Source organism: Tachypleus tridentatus, chromosome 5, assembly GCF_004210375.1.
Source record: "Tachypleus tridentatus isolate NWPU-2018 chromosome 5, ASM421037v1, whole genome shotgun sequence".
NCBI classification, from domain to species: Eukaryota; Metazoa; Arthropoda; class Merostomata; order Xiphosura; family Limulidae; genus Tachypleus; species Tachypleus tridentatus.
This window is the reverse complement of record NC_134829.1, coordinates 54,806,879-54,824,709: the sequence shown is the minus strand read 5'-3', so window position 1 is coordinate 54,824,709 and position 17,831 is coordinate 54,806,879. Positions and strand designations below refer to the sequence as shown.

General features: G+C 36.6%; 1 long non-coding RNA gene across 2 annotated transcripts in view; it reads left to right on the top strand.

Moving 5' to 3' along the window:
• Positions 1–341: 341 nt before the first annotated feature.
• The window catches only part of LOC143250300 (uncharacterized), a 136,081-nt gene continuing 118,591 nt past the window's right edge, over positions 342–17,831 (top strand). The window contains exon 1 of one of the 2 annotated variants that reach the window (XR_013028131.1): positions 342–1,444. This is a non-coding gene — a long non-coding RNA (uncharacterized LOC143250300). Of the gene's footprint in view, positions 1,445–14,400; positions 14,532–17,831 lie in introns of those variants that run through there. The other variant, XR_013028133.1, reaches the window with a different exon arrangement.

Below are 17,831 nucleotides of genomic sequence, written 5' to 3'. Positions count from 1 at the left end.
GGACGTGGTGTTATTGTATGTATCATGTTGTATAAGTCTAGATGTGACTTTATTTAGTAAGACTGTTTAATACTGGACATGGTGTTATTGTATGTATCATGTTGTATGAGTCTAGATGTGACTTCATTTAGTAAGAATGTTTAATACTGCATGTGATGTTATTGTATGTATCACATTGTATAAGTCTGGATGTGACTTCAGTTAGTAAGACTGTCTAATACTAGACATTGTGTCATTGTCTCAAACTGTTCAGATCTCTATTATGAACTAGAAAGAATGGGGAACCTGTCTCAGAATGTTCAGATCTGTGTAATTAACCAAACAGAATGCAGTAGCTGCTTCAAAGTTTTCAGATCTGTGTAATTAACCAAACAGAATGCAGTAGCTGCTTCAAAGTGTTCAGATCTGTATAATTAACTAGAAAGAATGGGGAACCTGTCTCAGAATGTTCAGATCTGTGTAATTAACCAAACAGAATGCAGTAGCTGCTTCAAAGTTTTCAGATCTGTGTAATTAACCAAACAGAATGCAGTAGCTGCTTCAAAGTGTTCAGATCTGTATAATTAACTAGAAAGAATGGGGAACCTGTCTCAGAGTGTTCAGATCTGTGTAATTAACCAAACAGAATACAGTAGCTGCTTCAAAGTGTTCAGATCTGTGTAATTAACCAAACAGAATGCAGTAGCTGCTTCAAAGTGTTTGGATCTGTGTATAGACAGAATGGAGTAGCTGTCTGAAAGTGCTCAGATCTGTATAATTAACCAGACAGAACGGAGAAGTTGCCTCAAAGTGTTCGATAAATGGTGTATCTTACAGTAGCGGTTGTTTTGAATGTTTATGCGGAGTCACCGCCGAAAGTAAAGGGATCCTCCACTCTCCTTGTTCACCGACCTCTTCAACGTTTTGCATGTGTACATATCTGTACAGCTCTGAAGTTACGTACGACAACTATGAGTTGAATGTTCTGTCGGGTTGAGAACAGATTGAAAACGTGAAAAGCTGAGAGACAGTTTCCTGCCGCCTTGACTGGCAGTTTCATATCATTTGTACATTATCTCGGTCCTGTTCAATGAGCCGATGAATCGGTTTATGTAGCAGATACAATTGGTGCTGTCAGAATCGCCAGCTTAGCGCTGACTGATTATGATAAGTATGTGAATTATAAAACGACAGAGTGCGCGTTTTTCCCGTTCGTTTTATTTTTCGTGCGAATGAAGAGCTTCTGTTTCTATCCTTTAACAGAAAAATGTACACAAATGCATCCAACAATCCTGTTCGGTTTGGTTTCCAGCTAGATCGATCATTAGAGTACATTAAGAGTGCTTGTATTCCTGTCAGGTTCTGTTCAATCGAGAGAAGAGACCGTACACGTGCATGGAAAATAACTGGACTAAACCTTAAACACTTTTTCAATGAGCATTTCGACCGACGGTTCGAACCTGAGGTAAATATGGCTTACTGATAAAGATTGGATTATTTGAATGTTATCGCACTTTATTTGTAACAAGTGTTCGAAAAAAGAAACTTCTTAGATACTTGTTTCTCTCACAGTTCAAGTTATAGTTTATTAGTGTAATTAATCTATATTGAGATTTAGAATATTGGAAACAGATCTGTTTTGAAGTGTGCCATTAATGTGACGTTAATTGTTAATTTTGTTTCTAAACTATTACGTTACAAATGCGTATAATGTGTTTATATTTGACAGAAGAGCCCTCTAGTTTTCAACTAAAATTCGGATTGTGATATCTGTGGTGGCAGAACACGGACAGCCTGTTATGTTAGGTTGTGTTTGACAACAACCAAACCAAACTAACAAAAATTCAACCTACAAGTCTGCTCTATGTTTGTACAATCTATAAGGATTGTATATTAAATATTTGTGATTTGAAATACAATTTCAGTGATTTTAGTTTTCTAATTTTCTTCTAAAACAAAAGTATTAAAAAGTAATATAACTTTGAAAATATCAAGATATATATATATATATAACTGTATTTTCTGTAATTTGTAAAACAAAATATTTCGGTTCGATGGATTCGGTTTCTTGGGGTTAACTTTAATATTTGGTTATTCTAAGACGAGAAACATTACAAAGTCAATACACACGTACTTATAAAACTGGGTTTCCGTAAACGTGTCTCACCTTTTTTCAACGAATTGTTTGTCACATTTCGCATCTTTCCTTCCCTATCATTAAACATTAGTTTTAACTTTTCCTTGCATTATTTCCATAAGCAAGTCGGAAATCTACTCGTGTTCTTTGACTCAAGTACTGAAACGTGTTTGTACAATTCGTTGTATTTGTTTGAAAAATACATAAAGCAACCACTTCTTGTTCGAATCTGTTTCACAAACCGTGAGTCATCATGGTAGTTTGTTATGAATTTCTCGGAAAGCTACACGAGTGCTATTTAGACTAACCGTCGCTATGTTAGCAGCGATACAGAAAATGAAAGGCAGTTAGTCAACACCATCCACTGCCAAATCTTGGGCTGCTCTTTTACGAACGAATAGTGGGGTTGACTCTAACGTTATACCAACCCCACGGCTAAAAGGGGCGAGCATGTTTGGTGAGATGGGGATTGGAACCCGCGATCCTCAGATTACGAGTGAAGCTCCCTGACTTCCAGGCTATACCATGAATAACAACAACAAAAAATTAGTTGTTTTGGATCGTGACCACATTGGGTTATCCACTGTGTCCTCGAACCTCGTATTTTAGCGCTGTAAATTCGTAAATTTACTGCTTTTGCAACATAGCAAAAAGAAAAACTTACGTCATATCATAGTATAAGGTGCATATAAATAGAAATGGTCAAACTCGCTTTAAAGGAACGATAAATATCTGGTTAGCGTTTCAGTCAGGGATCTTTACTGGTGTGACTGAAACGTTTACCAACTACCAAGGATTAATCGAATCCTATAAGAACAGTGTTCCAGACAACGTGTCTTTTGTTGGATTTTTTTGGGGGGTGGGGGATGCTTCTTGTTACCTCAGTTGTCATATACTACACATCTCGACAAATTTCTTTATACCCGGAGTCTTTTAACACTGAGACCACATTTAAACATACCAGAACATCCGTTAGAACTTTTTCCGAACACTTGACAGTTGTGATGTCGAGTGGGATTGCTATTGGTTGCAGTTTTTTAGGGCGTTGTTTTTCTTGTTCCCAGGAAAGCAAAGATAGGGTTAGTGCGCTTAACTCGTAAGCTGAGGGTCGCGCGTTCGATTCCCCTTAACACTAAATATGCTTGCGCTTTCAACCGTCGGACGTTATAATATGACGGTCAATCTCACTATTGGTTGGTAAAAGAGACCCCAAGAATTGACGGTAAGTAGTGATGACTAACTGTCTTCCCTCTATTATTACACTGCTAAATTAGGGACGGCTAGCACAGATATCCCTCGTGTAGCTTTGCGCGAAATTAAAAAAACAAACAAACAGGAAAACAACCTTTACGTAACCGTAAACTTAACTCTTTGTACATCATGGTGTTAAAGGTCTCAAGAAATAACTTTAGCTTCATGTTGTTACTGAATATTTCGGTGTACGTTGCATCACTTCGTTTTACATGAAGTTTCCCTTCTCAGAATGTCGTAACTTTGATTTTACACTGCTTAGCAAGAAGTAAGAATCGAGTGTAAAATGCACCCAAAATAACGTTAGAGGACAACGTGTATAAGTTGAGTGTTGTCTTAAATGAAAAGTTGCTTTAACTTATTTTAATAACATATGATGAACGTAAGTAGTATACTGAAGTTAAAGTGAAACTAAGGTTGGGCGTATCAGACACTGTTAACACTTATCTGACACCAAGGAGGACAACATAAATACACAATCAGGGATCGTGTCGTTCAAAACTCATAGCAAGACGAAACCGTTCTTAAAGCTTATGAAGTTAAATATGTAGCCTGGTTCTAAGTAACTACTAGGTGTAGTATCACAACGAAATGACTACCTAAATAGTTATGCCATGTAATATAACCTGTCACAGAGGCTAGACTAACTTAGATAATAATATAACCTGTTACAGAGGCTAGACTAACTTAGGTATAATATAACTTGTTACAGAGGCTAGACTAACTTAGGTATAATATAACCTGTTACAGAGGGTAGACTAACTTAGGTGTAATATAGTCTGTTACAGAGGGTAGACTAACTTAGGTATAATATAACCTGTTGCTGAGGGTAGACTAAGTTAGGTATAATATAACCTGTTACAGAGGCTAGACTAACTTAGGTATAATATAACTTGTTACAGAGGCTAGACTAACTTAGGTATAATATAGCCTGTTACAGAGGCTAGACTAACTTAGGTATAATATAACCTGTTACAGAGGCTAGACTAACTTAGGTATAATATAGCCTGTTACAGAGGGTAGACTAACTTAGGTATAATATAACCTGTTACAGAGGGTAGACTAACTTAGGTATAATATAACCTGTTACAGAGGGTAGACTAACTTAGGTATAATATAACCTGTTACAGAGGCTAGACTAACTTAGGTATAATATAACTTGTTACAGAGGCTAGACTAACTTAACTATAATATAACCTGTTACAGAGGGTAGACTAACTTAGGTATAATATAGTCTGTTACAGAGGGTAGACTAACTTAGGTATAATATAACCTGTTGCAGAGGGTAGACTTACTTAGGTATAATATAACTTGTTACAGAGGCTAGACTAACTTAGGTATAATATAGTCTGTTACAGAGGGTAGACTAACTTAGGTATAATATAACTTGTTACAGAGGCTAGACTAACTTAGGTATAATATAGCCTGTTACAGAGGCTAGACTAACTTAGGTATAATATAACCTGTTACAGAGGGTAGACTAACTTAGGTATAATATAACCTGTTACAGAGGGTAGACTAACTTAGGTATAATATAACCTGTTACAGAGGGTAGACTAACTTAGGTATAATATAACCTGTTACAGAGGCTAGACTAACTTAGGTATAATATAACTTGTTACAGAGGCTAGACTAACTTAACTATAATATAACCTGTTACAGAGGGTAGACTAACTTAGGTATAATATAACCTGTTGCAGAGGGTAGACTTACTTAGGTATAATATAACTTGTTACAGAGGCTAGACTAACTTAGGTATAATATAGTCTGTTACAGAGGGTAGACTAACTTAGGTATAATATAACCTGTTACAGAGGCTAGACTAACTTAGGTATAATATAGCCTGTTACAGAGGCTAGACTAACTTAGGTATAATATAGCCTGTTACAGAGGCTAGACTAACTTAGCTATAATATAACCTGTTACAGAGGGTAGACTAACTTAGGTATAATATAGTCTGTTACAGAGGGTAGACTAACTTAGGTATAATATAACCTGTTACAGAGGGTAGACTAACTTAGGTATAATATAACCTGTTACAGAGGCAAGACTAACTTAGGTATAATATAGCCTGTTACAGAGGCTAGACTAACTTAGGTATAATATAGCCTGTTACAGAGGCTAGACTAACTTAGGTATAATATAACCTGTTACAGAGGGTAGAATAACTTAGGTATAATATAACCTGTTACAGAGGGTAGACTAACTTAGGTATAATATAACCTGTTACAGAGGGTAGACTAACTTAGGTATAATATAACCTGTTGCAGAGGCTAGACTAACATAGGTATAATATAACCTGTTACAGAGGCTAGACTAACTTAGGTATAATATAGCCTGTTACAGAGGGTAGACTAACTTAGGTATAATATAACCTGTTACAGAGGCTATACTAACTTAGGTATAATATAACCTGTTACAGAGGGTAGAATAACTTAGGTATAATATAACCTGTTACAGAGGGTAGACTAACTTAGGTATAATATAACCTGTTGCAGAGGCTAGACTAACATAGGTATAATATAACCTGTTTCAGAGGCAAGACTAACTTAGGTATAATATAGCCTGTTACAGAGGCTAGACTAACTTAGGTATAATATAGCCTGTTACAGAGGCTAGACTAACTTAGGTATAATATAACCTGTTACAGAGGGTAGACTAACTTAGGTATAATATAACCTGTTACAGAGGGTAGACTAACTTAGGTATAATATAACCTGTTACAGAGGGTAGACTAACTTAGGTATAATATAACCTGTTACAGAGGGTAGACTAACTTAGGTATAATATAACCTGTTACAGAGGGTAGACTAACTTAGGTATAATATAACCTGTTACAGAGGGTAGACTAACTTAGGTATAATATAACCTGTTACAGAGGCTAGACTAACTTAGGTATAATAATATAAACCGTTTTAAGTCCATAACGTTAATTAGGAATTATACAAAATTAATACGTGTTCATTACGAGTGTATTAGTAGCTTTTCTGCAGCGTTATTTAAATAGCTGTTGTTAAATAGTCGTTGTTAAATGGTTGTTGTTAAATAGTTGTTGTTAAATAGTTGTTGTTAAATAGTTATTGTTAAATAGCTGTTGTTAAATAACTATTGGCCATTAATTTTATTTAATGCATTCGTTAGTGGTAATTAAACTCGTAACAAGACAATTGGTTGAGACTTTTGAATTTGAAAAACCGCAAGAGTGCAGCACCAACAACTGTGATAAATTTCGCGCTAATATTGGCTTTAACTCTGAAGTTGTCATGCTAATAACACTATGTAACGAAACTTTTACTTTTTCTTGTTTTGAATTTCGCGCGAAGCTGCTCGAGGGCTGTCTGCGCTAGCCGTCCCTAATTTAGCAGTGTAAGACGAGCGGGGAAGCAGCTAGTCATCACCACCCACCGCCAACGCTTGGGCTACTATTTTACTAACGAATAGTGCGATTGACCGTCACATTATAACGCCTCCATGGGCGAAAGGGCGAACTTGTCTGATACGACAGGGATTCGAACCCGCGACCCTCGGATTACGAGTCGATTACCTTAACCACCTGGCCAAATATAGTTGTATACATACGTGTGTGTGCGTATTTGTATAATACTGGACAAACTATATGTCCTTCAAACTTTGATGTCATTAAGGTATTAACTTTTCCCGTGTATTTTTATATCTTATATTTTAGAGATTTAATTGAAACACGAAAGTTCTTTTGTCTTATTTAAAAAAAAAAATCGTGAAATTATAACTCGTAACAGTAGAAAGTACCGACAAATGGAATTCCGAACCAAAAACGTAAACGTCTTCAAGGTGTTTGTTTGTACAGGGTGTTCAGAAAGTCACTGTGCAGTTTTGTAATCATATGTCTATTCAGTCTATTTCAAGCCAGCAACTGATAGCAGTGTTTAGAAACAAAATAAGAAGGATCCAGGCCTGTATTGATATGTCTTTTAATAAATATACAAGTGCACAGTGACTTTCCGAACACCCTGTACAAAGTCTACTGTTATATAAGTTCATAAAAACATTTAATATCTGGCGCTCGCTAACTGATTGAAAGAGTGGGCGACACTTAACATTTCCACTAAATTTGTCTTCAGAACTTGAAAAGGCCTTCACGAAAATTCTTACAATCTCTAGGTAAAAACGGCTCATTCTGCTGTACCCGAAAATTCACTAACCGAACAAATGCAAGTTCTGGTAATGGCTGTTCTTGATACGGTATAAAACTTTGGAGTACTTGAATTTTAATTAACAAAGCTTTTGATTAAGGATTTCGAGATGAAAGACATAATTAGCAAATGTATGAAAGGACGAGTTTCTTATCTTTTTAAACAATATTAGCTTTGAAGTCAGACATTTAATTATAGGTTTCAAATGATACGTAAATAGAAGTTTACCTTAGCTAAACAGCGATTTGTAGCCGCCTGAATAGTCAAAGCAAATGTAATAACTCGAAGCCAAGCGGGACTTCAGACAGACGTTGGACGTCATTCACTGAATTTACTGTTTTATGGTCATGATGTTAATTGTGAGTATAACATAAGAACACAACGTTTATCTGTTCCAGGGCCTCGTAAAGTTTAAGTAACGGTAGTACATTTCTTTTATTTTGGATTTCCACACTAATAATTTCTTTTTAGAAGTAAAAAACTAGAAGAAAGGTAAGTATAGAACAGGACTCACCGCCATCTTTGAATTGTTCTATTCCAAGAGTAGAATTGGATTGTCACTCTTATAATACACCCTCTACCCTAAAGTACGGAAAGCTATTTTGCGGCAATGGGCAACGAACAGTTAACCCTCAGATTCACGGTCCTTTTAGCCACGCCCGGACCAGTAGCGCAATGCATGTGTTGGTAACAGCTGTTCAGTTCATTACTGTAAGAATCGATTATATTTTAATAGGAGTAATAAACACACTTGATGTTAAAGTGCTGTTGCACAATTTACAGTTATTTCAACACTATTAGCTCAAGTCACACGCCTGATATTACAGCATTGTTGTAACTTTTACAGCGATAGTAAAATTTTCAACTCGTCGTACGGACAATTAACAGTGCAGTATGGTTGTAGCTTTTTAACATGTCACTTCTTTTAAATATAGTTTTGTCTAAAACGGCCCGGCATGGCCGATGGGTTAAAGCACTCGACTCGTAATCTGAGGGTCACGGGCTCGAATCCCGGTCATATCAAACATGCTCGGCCTTTCAGCCGTGGGGGCGTTATAATGTTACGGTCAATCCTTAATATTCATTGGTAAAAGAGTAGCTCAAGAGTTGGCGGTGGGTACTGATGACTAGCTGCCTTCCCTCTAGTCTTACACTGCTAAGTTAGGGACGGCTAGCGCAGATAGCCCTCGTGTAGCTTCGCGAAATTCAAACCAAATCTTCAAAAACATTAAATCTTTATCTAAACTTCCGAATGACACAGTGGTATGTCTGCGGACTTATACTGCTAGAAATCGGGTTTCGATACTCGCGGTGTGCAGAGCACAGACAGCCAGTCATTCGTGTAGGTTTGTACTTTATAATAAACAACTTTTAATTAACTACTCTGTCATTACCTTATGTCGTGTTGCCTTGCTTATTTTAATATTGTCTAGAAATAGTTAAAAATGGTTTGTACATCGCATTGTTATTAATAATAATGGACGCACTCTATAATTAACTCTTATAAGCTGATATAATACTTTTTATGTGTTCGTCAATGGAACGCCCCTACATAATCTTCACACAGTTTCTTTATTAGATTGTTGAAAAAAAAACTCAGGTAAAATATTTTTTAAAATTAATGGAATTTGTACGATGTGCTCGCCCCCTATGAACAGATGACCGAATTACATACCTCATTCCTTTTTCGCCTCCGGATAAACGTGTCAGCGGAAGAAAACTATAATAAAGCAGCTAATTTTGGCCCGAACTTTTAATTGTCTGGCAGTGGAGCACATGCGCAGAACGGACTTCCCTAAAGGCACGAGTTTTATTCTTTTAATAAAAGTTTTTGCTTTGCCCTTGTTTGTTTGTTTTTTTCCAAAAAATTCGCACAAAGCTACACGAGCTAGCCGTTCCTTGCTTAGCAGTGTAATACTAGAGGGAAAGCAGCGAGTCATCACCACCCATCGCCAACTCTTTTACTAACAAACAGTGAGATTGATCGTGCCATTATAACGCCCCCACGACTGAAAGGGCGAGCATGTTTAGTGCGACGGGGATTCGAAACCGTGACCCTCAGATTACGAGTCGAGCACCCTAACCACCTGGTCATGCCGGGCCTAGTTTTTGCGTTGATTATAACTGTTTTGAATGGTATAATTATGAAAGACGTTGTATTTCTATATGAGAAATATTTATATTAGAGTGTGGTGTGTGTATATATATATATATATATATATATATATATATTTGACTACTTTGAACATAAAACCTTTTGATACAAAGTTATTAAGACAACTTTTGTCAAGGATATTACATTTGTTGGGGAACAAAGTTTAGCCTTTAACAATGAGACATAATCACGTGCGATGTTGAAATCACAAGTATATTTACATTGTAATGCTGTTTATCACCGCCCACCACCAACTCTTGGGCTACTCTTTCACCTGAATAATGGGGTTGACCGTCACATTATACGCCCCCACAGCTGAAAGGGCAAGCATGTTTGGTGTGACTGGGATTCGAACCCACGACCCTCAGATTACGAGTCGAACGCCTCAACCCACCTGGCCGTTCCTGGCCTCATTGTTTGCTTATTTGTAGTTGAGCACAAAACAATACAATAGGATACCTATGCTCTGCTCACCGCGGGTATCAAAACCTGGATTGTAGCATTTTATGTCTGCAGACATACCGCTATTCCACTTAGGGGGGGGGCGTAGTAATAACAACAGATTATTAATGCACTGCTAATACGGAACTTCTAGAATTCACATTGTTGATGTGCTTTTTTTAAATCGACTTTAAACTTCAGAAAGAAGTAATAGTTTATCACCAGTATTTCGACCTATATCGTCCTGAAGATATATCATAAAACATGTGTTTTCTTTACTTTTTTTATCATGAAACTGAATCACTAACTTGTCTGTTCTCGCTCGTTGGTTTGACATAATTTATCCGTTATGTATATTTAAAGCTTATTTTGTTTAGGTTTCTATCGGATTTGCTTCATTGTATACATATCTGAGTTAACATGCCAGGTGTGCCCTAAATATTAGCCAGTATCAATACTATATACTAGCTGTCAGAATTGGTAAAATTCTGTTTTGAAGTCATTCACGTATTTCCCAGAAATAAAAAGAGCTATCAATTAATATCTTCTTTAAAAATGAGCCATTAAATCATCACCGGAATTTGTCACAGAAGGTAACAAGACAGATAATGAAGTCAACACCATAATTTGTCAAAGGTTTCTTTTGAATTTTCGCGTAAAGCTACACGAGGGCTATCTGCGCTAGCCGTCCTTAATATATCAGTATGAGACTAGAGGAAAACAGCTAGTCACCACCGCCAACTCTTGGGCTACTCTTTTACCAACGAATAGTGGGATTGACACGATTAAAAGTGCGAGCATGTTTGGTGTGACAGGAATTCGAACCCTCAGATTGCAAATCTTGCGCACTAACCACCAGGCCATGCCGGGCCTCGTTCTAATGGTAAAACCCATATACGTAGAATTACATACCGGACATCTTTATTGATAAAGTCTGAGAATTCTGTAATGTTGGTCTTTTTATTTTTTGTTAACCGACTCGAGTGCTCTTAACCACTCTGCCGTGCCAGGCCTGTCAAACGAGATATATTTACATCACAGATAATTAAGTTACTACCAGAATTTGTCAAAAGGTATATTGACAGTGAAGATCTTGAAATGGCCATCGAGAGCGTAAACTAGTAAGAATTTTTGAAAGTTGTGATTCTTACAATCAAACAGAAAAATACAAAAAGATATTCAAGACTTTCTTAACGGGAATACATATAATAAAGTGACGAAATGACACACGGTATTTATGCTTTGTAACAAGCATTTTATAGAAGTTACTTTTATAAAATTGTCAGTTTCTCTTGACGTCACTCGATTTTAGCAAACTGTGTTTATATGGAACTCGGTATTGAGAACGTCGTTATAAGATGCGTTATCACTGTATTGATTGATGATGTCTTACATTACAATCCATTCTTCACAACCGTATTTCAAGACGATTTGTTTGTAATTAAACACAGATCTACACAATGAGCTATCTGTGCCCCTTCCACCACGGGTATCGAAACTCGGTTTCTAGCGTTGTAAATCTGCATGCGTACCGATGTGCCACTAGGAGGCGTTTCAAAAGAAAATGAATGAAACAGGAAAACTCTTCAGGGGCACGATATTTGATTTTGTAATGAAAATAAATCAGCGCTCTCTAATGTCTCAATTTGGTCTACAGGAAACTTTGTCATAGATAAGCAAAATGTAACGACTGTATTATTTAGATTAACTCACATAAGGTTATACTCCCGTCCACCTCTAAAAAGAAATGAAGCCTACAATGTTGAATCGATATCACGATTGGTTCTTTATCTATCAGTTCACCGGAACAGGAACAAAATGTCGGAATGTTTCATTATATTAAAGTAATGAAATAAACATTTAATTTGGAAAGTTATTATAAACTTGCTGTACGTATTTAGAACGCTATTCGATCCCGTGGGTAAAGTCATCGGGATCGGCAACCTCCATGTGTCACTCACGGTAGGTAGTAACTTATAAATAACACACGTAACCATGACGACAAATGTATATACACAACCGTGAAAAAAACAACAACAGGCAAAACCAACATACTATCCACAGTTTTGGTATTACAACACATTACGAGGATTTCTGCAACGCCTTTACCTTACAAACACTTTGTTCTGGTGATTGTATGCCTTTACCTTACAAACACTCTGTTCTGGTGATTGTATGCCTTTACCTTACAAACACTCTGTTCTGGTGATTGTATACCTTTACCTTACAAACACTCTGTTCTGGTGATTGTATACCTTTACCTTACAAACACTCTGTTCTGGTGATTGTATGCCTTTACCTTACAAACACTCTGTTCTGGTGATTGTATGCCTTTACCTTACAAACACTCTGTTCTGGTGATTGTATACCTTTACCTTACAAACACTCTGTTCTGGTGATTGTATGCCTTTACCTTACAAACACTCTGTTCTGGTGATTGTATACCTTTACCTTACAAACACTCTGTTCTGGTGATTGTATGCCTTTACCTTACAAACACTGTTCTGGTGATTGTATACCTTTACCTTACGAGCACACTGTTTTGGTGATTGTATACCATAACCTTACAAACACTGTTTTGGTGATTGTATGCCTTTACCTTACAAACACTCTGTTCTGGTGATTGTATACCTTTACCTTACGAACACACTGTTTTGGTGATTGTATACCATAACCTTACAAACACTGTTTTGGTGATTGTATGCCTTTACCTTACGAACACTCTGTTCTGGTGATTGTATGCCTTTACCTTACGAACACTCTGTTCTGGTGATTGTATACCTTTACCTTACAAACACTCTGTTCTGGTGATTGTATGCCTTTACCTTACAAACACTGTTCTGGTGACTATATACCTTTATCTTACAAACACTGTTTTGGTGATTGTATGCCTTTACCTTACAAACACTCTGTTTTGGTGATTGTATACCTTTACCTTACAAACGCTCTGTTCTGGTGATTGTATTGACAGATGGTTTAAGATAACGTTGTTTCCGTCGTTCCTGTTTAAATAATTGAGAGATTCTGTTGCGCGTGAGTTAGGATATGAACCGTTTTCTATCTATGTCCGGGTTGGAATCCTTGTCCCACGAAACATGCTCGACCTTTCAGCCGTGGGGGCGTTATAATGTTACGGTCAATCCAACTATTCGTTGGTAAAAGGGTAGCCCAAGAGCTGGCGGTGTGTGTGGTGGTGACTCTAGTCTTACACTGCTAAATTAAGGACGGCTGGCGCAGATAGCCCTCGTGTAGCTTTGCGCGAAATTCAAAACAAACCGAACCTTATCCATGTCAACAAAAATGTATTATGACAGGCAACTCCGAGAAAGCAAAATACTTGAGCAACGAGCGAATAACAACTTGAATGTTCTAGTTTTTGTTTAAGGGAAGTGAAAACAATGCTGATGTATTGAATTTGACAACCATAGCTTCTCCAGCCTTTCAAAGTGTGTCCATCACTCACTCGTGTGTGTGTGTGTGTGAGGGGGCAGGGGGACAAACGAGCATATCTGTCAGGCCAAGGAAAGAGACTAAACACGTTTGTGTGGATCTTGTTGCCGGGATGGTATTTTTATAATTCTAGAAGGATTTTGTTCACAGCTGGCGGTACGGTTTGGGAAGATTCATGTTAGTGACAATGACATGTTGAAGTCTGAAACCCTTAGACTAATACTTACCATTTCCCGCTAATTGTAAGCCGTGGTTCCTTCGCTGTCAGCAAAAGCCAAGATGTTAACTGATATGAAAATAAACAAGCCTGGTGGAAGACAAGGAAGAACTCAAATATTTTCAGATGTTAAACAATCTGATGGAGCTCTTAGAGCGACCTCTATGTTCGCCAATCTCTGTTGGACTGGAACCGTATGTTTGTACTACACCCTGATCTGGTTCCATAAAACCAGAAATACACTTGATTTTGTTGTTGTAACCGTCTTTAGAAGTTGTAAGCTACAATTCAGTACTGACATATACATCTTTAAGATAATTATCCAATACTAATACTAAAAAAAAAAAATCTTTTTTGACCCTTACAGCTTTCGCACGTTATTAAATATTTCTATTTCTGGATTATCAATATCCAAGTAATATTTGAAAAACAAATTTTTGTGACCTTTAAAACTTTTATACGTTAATAAATATTTCTACTTTGGGATTCCGAGATTAAAAACGGAAAATAAGTGATGGCGCGTGCACCATGACTTTTCCTGCAAGGTCATATGTGTAACAAATGTCACGTCTCATGTGGAATCCGTCGATATCAGCCACTAAGACTGTTGTTCTCCACAAAACTAAAAATCTGTTTTACATGAGTCCACGCTTTAGGGGTCTTGGGGCGGATGTGCAGGCTTACGTTTGGCAGTTCTGTGAATAGGATTTTATTCATCTCGGTTTTCTGGTATGTAGCTTGAATTTAAAATTTCATACGGTGCATTTGATACGTTGCCTTTCAAACAAAATCGCATAAAGTACTAAAGGAAAATTTGTTTCACTTGAATTGGCAGCTTTATCCGATTTTAAAACGATCGATTTATGCGATAAATAAACATTTTTCTTAACTTTGTTTAATCCAAAGTAAAGTTTACGATGAGATTTGTAATGAGACATATCTCTAAACATAAACAATGTTACAACCTGTATCTTAAAAGTGTAACTTTATCAGCTCAACATTTCGCTATTACAGTTTTGTCAGGAGATATTGATATCTTAGTTAACAGTGAAATAGTGAGCTAATAACAATATATTGTGAAAATATATGTTGCAATTTTATTTACGATTATAGACAATCCTTTCTTTCCTGGTTTTATAATGTTGCAAACAGAAACAAAATAAATTAGTCGGAAATTTGGAAATCCGAATCTCATATTACCAAGGAGATGTAGCGTGTGTTTTGTTTTTTATATAGCAAAATTACATCAGGCTATCTGCTAATCCACCCCTGATCAAACCCCTGATTTTAGCGCTGTATGTCTGTGGACTTACAGCTGTACCAGCGGGGAAAGAGAAGAAGCGACGTGTTCATATGAAGATGACCTAAGAAAGAATGTTTTAAACCAATTTTCATTCCTAAGCCTAATAAATTTGAATTATTCTCGAATCGAGCAACTTACTGATCCATTTATTGTAAACCAAACTATTTTTTAAAATAATTTAGTTTATTTTTCAATGTATCACTTATCTTTTGTAAATATTACACACACGTGAGCTCAATACCTACCATCCTTTTTGTGAAAGTCGAGCATACAATACTGATTTCACTTATCTGTTAGCTTTTTTTTTTAATTTCGCGCAAAGCTACACGAGGGCTATCTGCGCTGGCCATCTCTAATTTAGCAGTGTAAGACTAGAGGGAAGGCAGCTAATCATCACCACCCACCACCAACTCTTGAGCCACTCTTTTACCAACGAATAGTGGGATTGACCGTCACATAATAACATTCTCACGGCTGAAAGGGCGAGCATTTTTGGTGCAAAGGGGATTCGAACCTGCGACTCTCAGATTACGAGTCGAACGCCTTAACCCACCTGGCCATGCCGGGCCATCTGTTAGCAAGTTCCATGTTTTATAAAACAGTAATGAATGTCGGATAAGTTCAGAACGTGTTCAAATGAAAAATAGATATTTGAGAGTGCGGTCCATAGTTGCCAGTAAAATAACCTAAGTTATTGTTCTGTGTATGTATTGTTGTTCTTTCATCGGTGGTTTTTTTTTAAATTATATGATTAAAATAATCCATTGTCCAGTCCACGTTACAACTGCAAAACATTGTTTAATTTTTTTATTAATATTTCCACAAACTCGAACACATTGTACACTATGTAACTCGTTGTAGGCCTACGTTACAACAATACTATAACTGACATAATTTCAACTTGTACAAAGCAACTCAAAAAGCGCTATAGCAAACGAAGATAACTTCTTCAAGAAAACATTGATTCTTTTAACTCTCAATCTTACTAATTACCATGAAGGTTAAATTTACAATATTGACTGTATGATATTGAAACTGACTGAAATATCTAGTACTTACGTGTACTGTGGGTTACATATGAATTAACAGCAGTCACGTAGATAGTATTTTCTGGAACTGCATGATAGCCAACGTTTCCAGAATGTTCATCGCTAACAATTATACTTACCATAAGAATTTTGTTTTTGTTCCTCTAGGTATCTATTAACTTACCACTTTCTTCAAAAATTTAAGTAAACAGTTTCAGACAAAAAAAAAGACAGTTCCACTGTAACTATCTTAAAAATACGCTGAGTTACAGGCATTGCATGTTAAAACATTAGGTGTTAATGTACTGTGTATTAAAATATTGGGTATTAAAAACACGTGGGGTGGTGGAAAGATATTGAGACTAAAAACATTGCATGTTATCCTTTGAATGTTAACATACTGGGAGTTAAAACATTTCACGTTACTCAAAAACGTATGAAATGTAACACATTGAATTAAAACGTCTCGAGTTTATCCACTTAAGTGGTTGGTTGTTTGGCGTTTTATGGAACAAAGCAATTAGACTATCTACGCCAAGTAGCCTAGTTGCTTTGTGTGATAAAACGGACAAACAACCAGCTGCTTAAGTCAAGTTACAGACTATTAGTTTACTTGGAAATACAGTGAACAACAAAATGCAAAAATTATTAATTCCAAGTAAAGAAATAAGTATTTCCGATCGATGTTAATGGTATAAGATCGATTTGAAAATACATATTTTCATGTTCTCCATCCATTAATTTTCTTTGTTCGGGCTTATTATGGTAAAATTCAAAATGTTAAAAATGTCTCGAAAAACGAACACACACGATAAGACAATAAAATTCACTTATTTAATGTAATGGCCAGCAATATTCTGTTAAATTTTGCTATTTTGTTCAGATAATATTTAGAAGTAAACGTTTTGCTAATAGGTTTGGTGAATATATTTTAAAGCACCCCGATCGTTTGTCACAGATAATGTGTCACAGTTTGTGGTGAAATGGACCAAACTGTTTTCATCAAGGTTTATTAATCAGATCAGAATTATGGTCAGGTTTAAATGGTTTGCAAACTCTCTTTGATAACCTGAAGATGACCCGAAACGGTCAAAACGTTGTTCTGTACTTTATTTTAAAGTTTTAATACCCATACCAGCCGCCTTGAGAATACAAAATCTAAATCTAAACTATAAGTATACCGGACCACATCAAGACCTGCTCCCTGACTCGGTTATAATTCATTAGTCTAGGTTTAAACTGCAAATATACAGGACCACACCACGACCTGCTCCCTGACTAGGTTATAATTCATCAATCTAGATCTAAACTGCAGATATACAGGACCACACCACGACCTGCTCTCTGACTAGGTTATAATTCATTAATGTAAATCTAACTACAAGTATATCCGACCACACCAGGACCTGCTCCCTGACTGGGTTATAATTCATTAGTCTAGATCTAAACTGCAAATATACAGGACCACACCACGACCTGCTCTCTGACTAGGTTATAATTCATTAGTCTAGATCTAAACTGCAAATATACAGGATCACACCACGACCTGCTCCCTGACTAGGTTATAATTCATTAATGTAAATCTACCTACAAGTATATCCGACCACACCAGGACCTGCTCCCTGACTGGGTTATAATTCATTAGTCTAAATCTAAACTACAAACATGCAGGACCACACTAAGACCTGTTCTCTAATT